Genomic DNA, 9,174 nt, shown 5'->3' with positions numbered 1-9,174 from the left:
CCACAGCACACAGAGAGGTGAGACACAGTGTTTAGTGAGCAGCCCATGCCCTCACAGCTGGGTGGGCATGGATCTCTTACACGCCAAGGGATGCATTGATGCTAGTGGCGATGTCCTCCTCAAGGATGTATAGTGCTGCCACAGGTAACCCTCCAGGCAGCAACAGAGATTTCAGGGCAACCCAGGCTAGCCCCCTGTGCTATCAAAGCTCAGGGTCTCAAACCAGGAGTGCAGGTGCACCTGGGGCACCATGAGGATCAGCAGCAGCAGGGTGTGGTGACTTGAGCACCACTCAGCATGCACAAACAGTTCATTGTGCACCACCTGGGGCATGAACAGCAGGGGCACACTCAGGGTCCAGCAGTGGCATGGTACGGGCTTCCCCCCTGCAGGGAGGGTGGAGGCATGGCCAGATCCTCATCCCAGTTTTCTGGGAGCCCCCCCTCCTCCCCACCCAGCCTGGGAGCTCTGGGCTGGGCAGCAGTGCAAAAGAGTGGCTGACCTGCAGGGGAGAGTTGGGGCAGTGGGGTCTGGGGCCATGGCAGCAGATGCAACCTGCCTGTTCCACCCTGGGGACAGGGCAGGGGAGGTAGCTTGCCTGTGGCCAGCACCTAGCAGCCCATAGGCCCCAGGGGATCATATGAGGATGGGTGGCTCAGCCAGTGGCCACCTGTACCTGGGTCTGCCTGGCCTAACCTACCATGGTCCCTGGGCACCTGTGCATGCCCAACCCCTGATCTGAGGCCAGGCCATGTATGGCCCCTGCTGCAAAGCATCTTATCTCTGAAATGTTGCAAACTCTCACAAAAGGCTTCTGTCTCATGGCTCTGCAGGTCCAGCATCTGGATGCGAGGGAGAGGCCACAGTTGCCAGTGGGGTTGCCAGCTCAGTGTCACCACTATCCATCACTGGGGCCTTGTGGATGTGCTAGGTGCACCATGGATCAGACCCTCTTCATCCAGTGGCTGGTGGTATTGGCAGAGGAGCGGTAGCAAAATTCCCAGGCATGGTGCATAGGCGACTGGTGCCTCTTGAGTCACAGGGGACACATGCCCCCCCCAGTGACCAGTCAGTGACCGGGGGGAGTCCCTGCATGACCAATTGCATTGACTGGGGGTGGGTGGTCCCCCCTCAGCCAATCTCACTCACCAAAAAGCAGCCACAAAACTTCAGTGGGGGCTGCAGGATTTCCAGAAGTGACTGCAGCCGCTTCTGCTGGAGGCCTGCTCCCTGGCTAGCACTCGTGCACCACCTGGGAGCACAGCCATTCACCTGGGAGCCCTGCTTCCCAGCTGGTGCTTGCAGAGCACCGGTGTTCCTGCCTGCCCTCCCTGCCTGTTGCCTAAGTGGCGAGCACAACTGTTGGGGGGGCACCAGTGCTCTCAGAGCAGTGCACAGCTGGGAAGAGACATGGGACCAGGCTGAGCAGAAGTTCCAGGTCAAGCTCCTGGACCTGAAGCACAAGCAGATCCAGGTTCCGTGGGAATAGAACACCATCTTGGGCCAGGCAGTGAAGGCCATGGACGATGACCTTTGAGTGCTGGACACTGTCCTTGGCCTTGCAGTCTCATTCATGCCCATTGTTTCCTGGCCTTCATCCCTAGCCCTGTGGCCCCCCTGGCAGCCATGTGCCACAGCACAGCAGGCATCCAGCAGCCCTAGGTCCACAGCCACTCAGCCCCCTCACCTGGGCCTACCCCCACCACTCTCCCTGGCTCCACATGGGCACAGAGCCAGAGCTGCCTGGAGTAGAGCCAAGACCACATGCAAGCTCTGCTGGGCCTGGACTCCACCAGCCAGAGTGGGAGCCAGCTGTACCAGTAGAGCACCTGCCACCATCACCCCGGGTATGCTTCTCACCCACCACAGTTGCTGTGGTGTCTGTACCTGTAGAAGTATGACCAGAGGCCAGGGTGCTGGCTGTCTGCCCCTGGGATTTATCCCTTAGGCACCCCCACCCCATGACACCCCAATCTGGGACTGCACCCAAATGACTTTGCAAACAGTTTTCAGGAGAAGGTGTTTTATTGTTGGTGGGGGTGGGTGGGTGGTGGATGTGCTCTGTTTGGGAGGTAGAAGAAGAGGGATCTGTGTGTTGAACGAGGAGGAGGCAGGAGGAGGGGTGTTGAGGTGGGATGTAGTGTGAGGGATATAAAGCCTTCTTCTTTGAACATGTGTCTACCATAAAAGCAGTGCTGGAGGTAGGTAGGCGGTTGGTGGTCTATGGGCAGCGGGATGGGGGGCTAGAGTGGAGAGTGATGGAGAAGGTGGTCAGCTACAGCCTCCTGAACCTGGTGCCCTGGTTTCTGCAGGCAGGTATGTGGCAAACCTGGTGCTTTGGCAGTGGAGTGGGATCCTGCCCCGGCTGCCTCATTTTGTCCTTCTTCCTCCAGGAGTCCTCCATGTGCTGTACCTCCTCCACACAGTCATCACAGAACAGTTTGCCCTGAGCCTCACAGATGTTATGCAGCACACAGGCTATGATGATGACCCAGGGGTGGGGCCACGATGATGCCCAGCTACAGGTCTGGCCCCCCTGGTGTTAAGCACCCTCTCTCTACCAGTCCCATCAGGCCGGGGTTCTGAAATACATAGGTGTTGTGCGCACTGCCCGCCCAGCTGGCACTCATATGGGTGAATATGCCACAGTACTCCACAACGGCCTGCAGCTGACAAGGATGTGGGTCCTGTCCAGGGCCCTGATGCACTGGGGGAATCCCAGTACACGGAACCCTGCCACCACTCCCAGGTTGTTATGGATATGTAGCATAGTGTGCCCCAGCATGTCCTGGAGGGCCCCACACACCCCCAGGATGGCCTCGTCCATGCTGAACAAGTGTCTGATGTACTGGAGGCTGGTGGGCGTGGCGAGCTTCTGCCGTGTGAGGGCCAGCTGGGTGTCAGCAGGGAGGGCCAGGCACTTGCTGGTGTCCTGCCACTCCAGATGGAATGACAGCTGCTGAAATAGGCCCCATAAGGTGGCCTAGGCCAGCCAGAATGCATCTAGCCATTGTTTGTTGTCCCAGGTCTGCTGGATGAGATGCAGCCACCAGTGCTGGCTGGCTTGGTGGGCCCAGAGGTAGCAGGGCTGGAGGCTCAGGAGAGCAACGGCAGCCCCAGCAGTGGCATCATGGAGCCTCTCATCGGCATCCCTGGGAGCGGCAGTGGCACAGCAGTGGCCCTGGGATGGTGAACTGCAGGTGGGTAGGCAGTTGCTGGTCTTGGGGGTAATGGGCAAGGTGAGATCCCACCCCCCAAAAAAAACCAAACAAAAAACCCCACAACCTCCCCCCCCCTCCCATATTATTAAAAAAATATTAAGCAACTCTGGAAAAAATACCAAAATCCTAATACTACTTGTAACATACTGATTTGTCAATACCAAAGGAAACCTGCACCACTTGTACTTGAGCGATAGGACTGGATTAATGAACATAGATAAATACCTACATGTCCAGGCAGAAGGCACTGCATTCTGTCTCCCAGCTCCAGCTCCAGCAGTCAGGAAAGGTCTTTGCACACAACTTGCAAGGGGCATGGAACTTATCCATTTTTACTTTGTTATGAACTTTTCAGAAAGGGATAGCTTGATTATTAGATTGCCTTGGTAGGGATTATTGATTACTCATTTCTTTGACATTTATCACTTCTTTGCCTGTCATTTACCCCTGTTATTCCCTGGAATAGTATTTCTGTTGGCCAAGTGATTCATAGTTTCATAGTTGTTAGGGATGGAAGGGGCCTCAATAGATCATAGAATTCGACCCCATGTCCTGGGCAGGAAAGAGCGCTGGGGTCATATGACCCCAGCCATGTGCTTGCCCAATCTTGTCTTAAAGACCCCCAAAGGAGGGGAGAGCACCACCTCCCTTGGAAGCCCATTCCAGATTCTGGCAACCCTTACTGTAAAGAAGTTTCTCCCAATGTCCAACCTAAATCTGCTTTCTATCAGTTCCTGGTCATTGTTCCTGGTTATTCCAAGGGGTGCTCTGGTAAACAGAGTACCTCCTATTTCTTGCTGACCCCCACCACCCACCGCAATGAATTTGTAAATGGCCGTAAGATCCCCTCTCAGCCTTCTCTTACGGAGGCTGAAGAGATCCAGCTCACTCAGTCTATCTTCATAGGGCCTTGGCTGCAGGCCCCTAACCTTATGAGTGGCCCTCCTCTGGACCCTGTCAAGGTTGTCCACATCCCTCTTGAAGTGAGAGGAAAATTTTTTTCCCAAATTTTTTTCTTGAAGTGCAGCACCCAGAACTGGATGCAGTACTCCAACTGTGGCCTGATCAATGCTGCATAGAAGGGAAGTATCAGCTCCCTGGACTTGTTTGTGATGCACCTGCTAATGCATGATAAAGTGCAGTTAGCTTTACTGATTACTTTGTCACACTGGCAGCTCATATTCATCTTGGAGTCAACTATGACTCTGAGATCTCTTTCTGTTGCTGTGCTGCTGAAAAGGTCATCCCCTAGCCTATAGGTATGTTGGTGATTTCTTCTCCCTAGATGCAGCACTTTGCACTTGTCTTTCATAGAATCATAGAATCAATGAGTGGGAAGGGACATAGACATATCATCGAGTCCAACCCCCTGCCATGGGCAGGAAGGAGCACTGGGGGTGGCAGGGGTCATAAGACCCCAGCCAGGTGCCTATCCAGTCTCCTCTTGAAGATCTCCAGGGAAAGTGAGAGAACCACCTTTCTGGGAAGCCTGTTCCAGGCTCTGGCCACTCTTACTGTGAAGTAGTTCTTCCTAATATCTAACCTAAACCTATCCTCCCTCAGCTTGTGGCCATTGTTCCTGGTGACTCCAAGGGGCGCCCTGGTGAACAGACTTTCCCCGAGTCCCTGCTGGTGGCCCCTGATGAAGTTGTAGGCAGCCACAAGATCCCCTTCAGTCTCCTTTTGCTGAGACTGAAGAGATTCAGGTCCCTCAGCCTCTCCTCATAGGGCTGGCCACGGAGGCCCCCAGCCACAGGAGTGGCCTCCTCTGGACCCTCTCCAGGATCTCCACGTCCCTCCCAAAGTGCGGTGCCCAGAACTGGACACAGTACTCCAGCTGCGGCCTGAACAGCGCTGCATAGAGGGGGAGCAAGACCTCTCGGGACCTGCTAGTGATACCCCTGTTGATGCAGGACAGGGTGTGGTTGGCTCTGCCTATTGCTTTGTTGCATTGGCGACTCATATTCATCCTGGAGTCAATCCTGACTCCAAGATCCCTCTCTGCCTCTGTGCTGCCAAGAGGGGCAGCCCCTAACCTATAACCATAATGCTGGTTCCCTCTCCCCAGGTGCAGCACTCTGCACTTGTCCTTGTTGAACTGCATCCTGTTCAGGTCCGCCCACTTCTCCAACCTATCCAGGTCTGCCTGGATGCGGTCCCTGCCTGCTGGTGTATTCACTTTACCCCACAGCTTGGTGTCATCAGTGAACGTGAACAGGGTGCTCTCCACCCTGGGTGCTCATCCAGGTTGCTAATAAAGATGTTGAACAGCACCAGCCCAAGAACCGAGCCCTGGGGGACTCCGCTGCCCACACCCTCCCAGGTCAACTTCGACCCGTCCACCACCGCCCTCTGGGTGCACCCCTGGAGCCAGTTTGCCACCCATGTGACCGTGGATTCATCAATGCCGCAGTCCCTCAGCTTGCCCACCAGAATTGGGTGGGACACTGTGTCGAAGCCTTCTGGAAGTCCAAGAAGATGACATTGACTTCCTCCTTCCCATCTAAGCTCTTTGTTACCTGGTTAGTCAGGCAGGATCAGCCTGGCACGAACCTGTGTTGGTTACCCCTCAACATCACTCCTCCTGCAGGGCTCTCACAAATGTGGCCCTTGATAATGTTTTCAAAGACCTTCCCCAGGATAGAAATGAGGCTGACTGGCCTGTAGTTGCCAGGCTCTTCCTTCCTCCACTTCTTGAAAATAGGGACCACATTGGCCCTTTTCCAATCCTCAGGGACTTGGCCCAAGCACCAGGAGTCCTCAAACAGCCCTGCCAATGGCTCCACAATAACACCAGCCAGTTCCCTCAGCATCCATGGATGAAGGTCATCTGGGCCTGCCAATTTGGACACATCTAAGCCCTCCAGGTAATCCTTAACTAGGTCTGAACTAACAGTCAGGGGACTCGCATCCTTCCTGGGCCTCTCTACGCTGCAAAGCAAAAGCATTCCCACACCGGGAGTTGAACCCGGGCCGCCTGGGTGAAAACCAGGAATCCTCACCGCTAGACCATGTGGGAGATCTGTCTTGATCCATGTTCAGGAATGCAGAGGCAAAAAACTCATTGAAGCATTCAGCCTCATCCCTCCTATCTGTCACCAATTGTCCTAGCCTGTCCTTTTGGGGTCCTATGTTATCCTGCACCTTCTTTTTGCTTCCTATATACCTGAAGAAGGACTTTTTGTTGTCTTTAATTTTTGTCGCCTGCCTGAGTTTCATTGCTGCTTTGGCCTTTCTAACTGACCCCCTGCAAGTGTGAGCCAAAGAGGTATACTCCTCCTTGGTAGCTACTCCCTGCTTCCACAGCCTGTATGCCTCTTTCTTTGCCCCTAGGCGTTCCTCAATTTCCCTGTTCACCCAGGAGGCTTTCTTGGCCCCTTTGCCTGCTTTTGTGCACAATGGGATTGTTTCTTTCTGTGCCCAAAGGATTGCTCCCTTGAGGAACGACCAACCCTTCCTAGACTCCTATCTTGCCAGTGCTCTTGATCTTCAGTGCCTCACTAACTAATCTCTGGAGCACACTGAAGTTAGGTTTTCTGAAGTCTAGCACTTCTGCCCTGCTGGTTACTTTTCCTACCCTACGCCGGATAGTGAATTCAATCAATTGATGGTCACTATCCCTTAGGTTACCTTGTACCTGCAGATCCCCCACCAGGTCATCCCCTGTAGCTTGCACCAAGTCCTGCAAGGCATTTCCCCTAGTGGGACCATATACCTCCTGTGTTAGGTGGAGTCCTGTATACAGGTTAAGAACCTACGTGAACAGTTAGATCTGTTTGACTGCTCCTCCCAGCATGGTTGTCAGGGTAATTTAGGTTACCCATAACAACCACGTCCCTTGACTGTACAGCCTCTGAGAGCTGCCTTGAGAATTCCAGGTCAAGCTCATCCTCCTGATGTGGCAGTCTGTAGTAGACCCCCACTACCAAGTCCCTTTCCCCCCGACCCCCTGTATTGAAACCCACAGTACCTCAACTTGTCCCTCCATTGATCCCATCTTAATTATACAAGATGTGTACTGCTCCTTAACATAGGGAGCAACACCACCCAACCTTTTTTCCCCATTTCTATCATGTCTGTATACCCTATAGCCCTCAATGGTTACTGCCCAATAGTGAGTAGGGTACCACCAGGTTTCAGTTAGCCCAACCAGGTCAAAGTCATTGTTTACAAGCAGGAGTGCAAGTCCTTAGCATTAGTGTAGAGACATTTAAGGCCCCCATGCTCCTAGCATTAGTGTAAAGATATTTAAGGCCTCCAATGTGTGCCCTTGGTACCCGCCTGTCCTAGATGCCTATCAGGCCCCTTAGTACTTACATAGGCTGATCCAGCACATGGCTTGTGGCTCGCTGATCCTAGGTTCTCTTTGTCCTCTGCATCCCCGCCCCCAGTGAACCTGGTTTAAAGCCCTACAAAGGAGATCAGCCAACCTGTAAGAGAACAGACTCTTACGTTTCAAAGAGAGATGAAGACCATCACATCCCAGGATGCCCCTTTCATGGAAGTCCGGACTGTGGTCGAAGAAGCCAAAACCTGCGTGATGGCACCAACTCCAGAGCTGCAGGTTGACTTCTCTGATGCAGGCATCCTGATTCCCTGGAATTGTCTTTTTTAATTGTCTGAATTCTCTGGTGTCGTTTAATTAGCTAAGATGCCCAGCAACTGTGGAAGCCACGAGAACTATATGTGAGGGATTGTACCCTACAAAGCAACCTATAACCTACAGACATGCTCTGCCCCCTGGAGCCATTGGATCTGCCCTGCAGATGTGGAGGTTCAACTGCAGGCACTCTCCCTATGCTGTCACAGGATGAGGTTCTAGTGCCCACCTGCCTGCCTATGCTGACCTCAGGTGGTCACAGCAAGGAAAGGTTGCCTACCACTGCTTTAAAGAATTAATTAATTGTTCTTACAGTATGCAGACTCTCCTGTTATCTAATACAGACCACTTAGACCTCAGACATTGACTGTGCAGGCTTCTGTCAATGATTTGTAACAGAGCACTAAGAACCCAGGGCCCATTTAATCTTAAGGTGGGTGATAGGGGTCAAAGTTTTAAAAGTTTAGAGGCACCTAAATTGCTTAAAATTCTGGTCTTGGGCTCCATAGAAGAGAGGGACTTCACTACTCTTGTTAGTGCCTCAAGGGAGCTTCCAAGGAGGATGACAAATAATTAAAAGGCAGGTAGGCAATTCAGTCTGTTTTTAACTTGTTACCAATTTCATTTGATTGGAGACAAAGAAAATCAAATTGCTGCCAGAAGGTACCAAAGTACCAGGAAACATTCATCTGGGCTCCAAAGGAACAGCGTTGAGAAAGCAAAGAAACACTTGTTATGTTTCCAGAGCAAAAAAGAAAAGTTGTAAAGAAGCATGACCCAACCAGGAAGTGAAAAAAAGTACTACTGAGACAGATGGGCTATTCTGGGTCATGTACCTGAAGACCCTGGAGAGTGTTACAGTGAGATTGTGCCTATTCTGAGCAGCCAGGCTGATATTTAAAGGACTCTCAGGGCATGTCTACATGAGACACTTAATGAGCAGCAGCCTAATAATACTGTGCAGTGGTGTGTCTGTCAACAACTGTGTAATACACTACTGCACAGTGTTATTAGGCTACTGTGCAGTAAACGTCATGCACAGTCGCCGTGCAGTAAACATCACAAAAAAAGTGTGCTGTTTCTTTATTAAGCAAGTACTAAACTAAATGCACAGCAGATACTGCACATTAATGAACATGTAGATGCGCCCTCAGAGTCTTTCTTAAATAACTTGTATGCACTGTTAAGTAAAATCAAAATACAACACATCAGAAAAACAATGCACTGCCTTAACAAAAGACATGAAATCAGGTGGTTGCAACAGTGAAGAGAGTGAATTACAATAGAGAGCCAAGGTGTGCTGCAAGTTGGAGATTCCAATGATAAAACAGCACCCCTTTCTATGCTATTCTA

At 52.1% G+C, this 9,174-nt stretch overlaps 1 non-coding gene across 1 annotated transcript; it reads right to left on the bottom strand.

The window, feature by feature from the left end:
• Positions 1 to 6,168: 6,168 nt before the first annotated feature.
• On the bottom strand, positions 6,169 to 6,240 carry TRNAE-UUC (transfer RNA glutamic acid (anticodon UUC)). The gene has a single exon. It is a non-coding gene; the product is annotated as a tRNA-Glu (tRNA).
• Between the last annotated feature and the right edge of the window lie 2,934 nt (positions 6,241 to 9,174).

The sequence above is a fragment of the Crocodylus siamensis genome, chromosome 4 (assembly GCF_052110815.1).
Source record: "Crocodylus siamensis isolate JL-2025a chromosome 4, ASM5211081v1, whole genome shotgun sequence".
Taxonomy (NCBI): Eukaryota; Metazoa; Chordata; order Crocodylia; family Crocodylidae; genus Crocodylus; species Crocodylus siamensis.
Note: the sequence above shows the minus strand (reverse complement) of the source record. Positions and strands in the feature narration are given on the sequence as shown.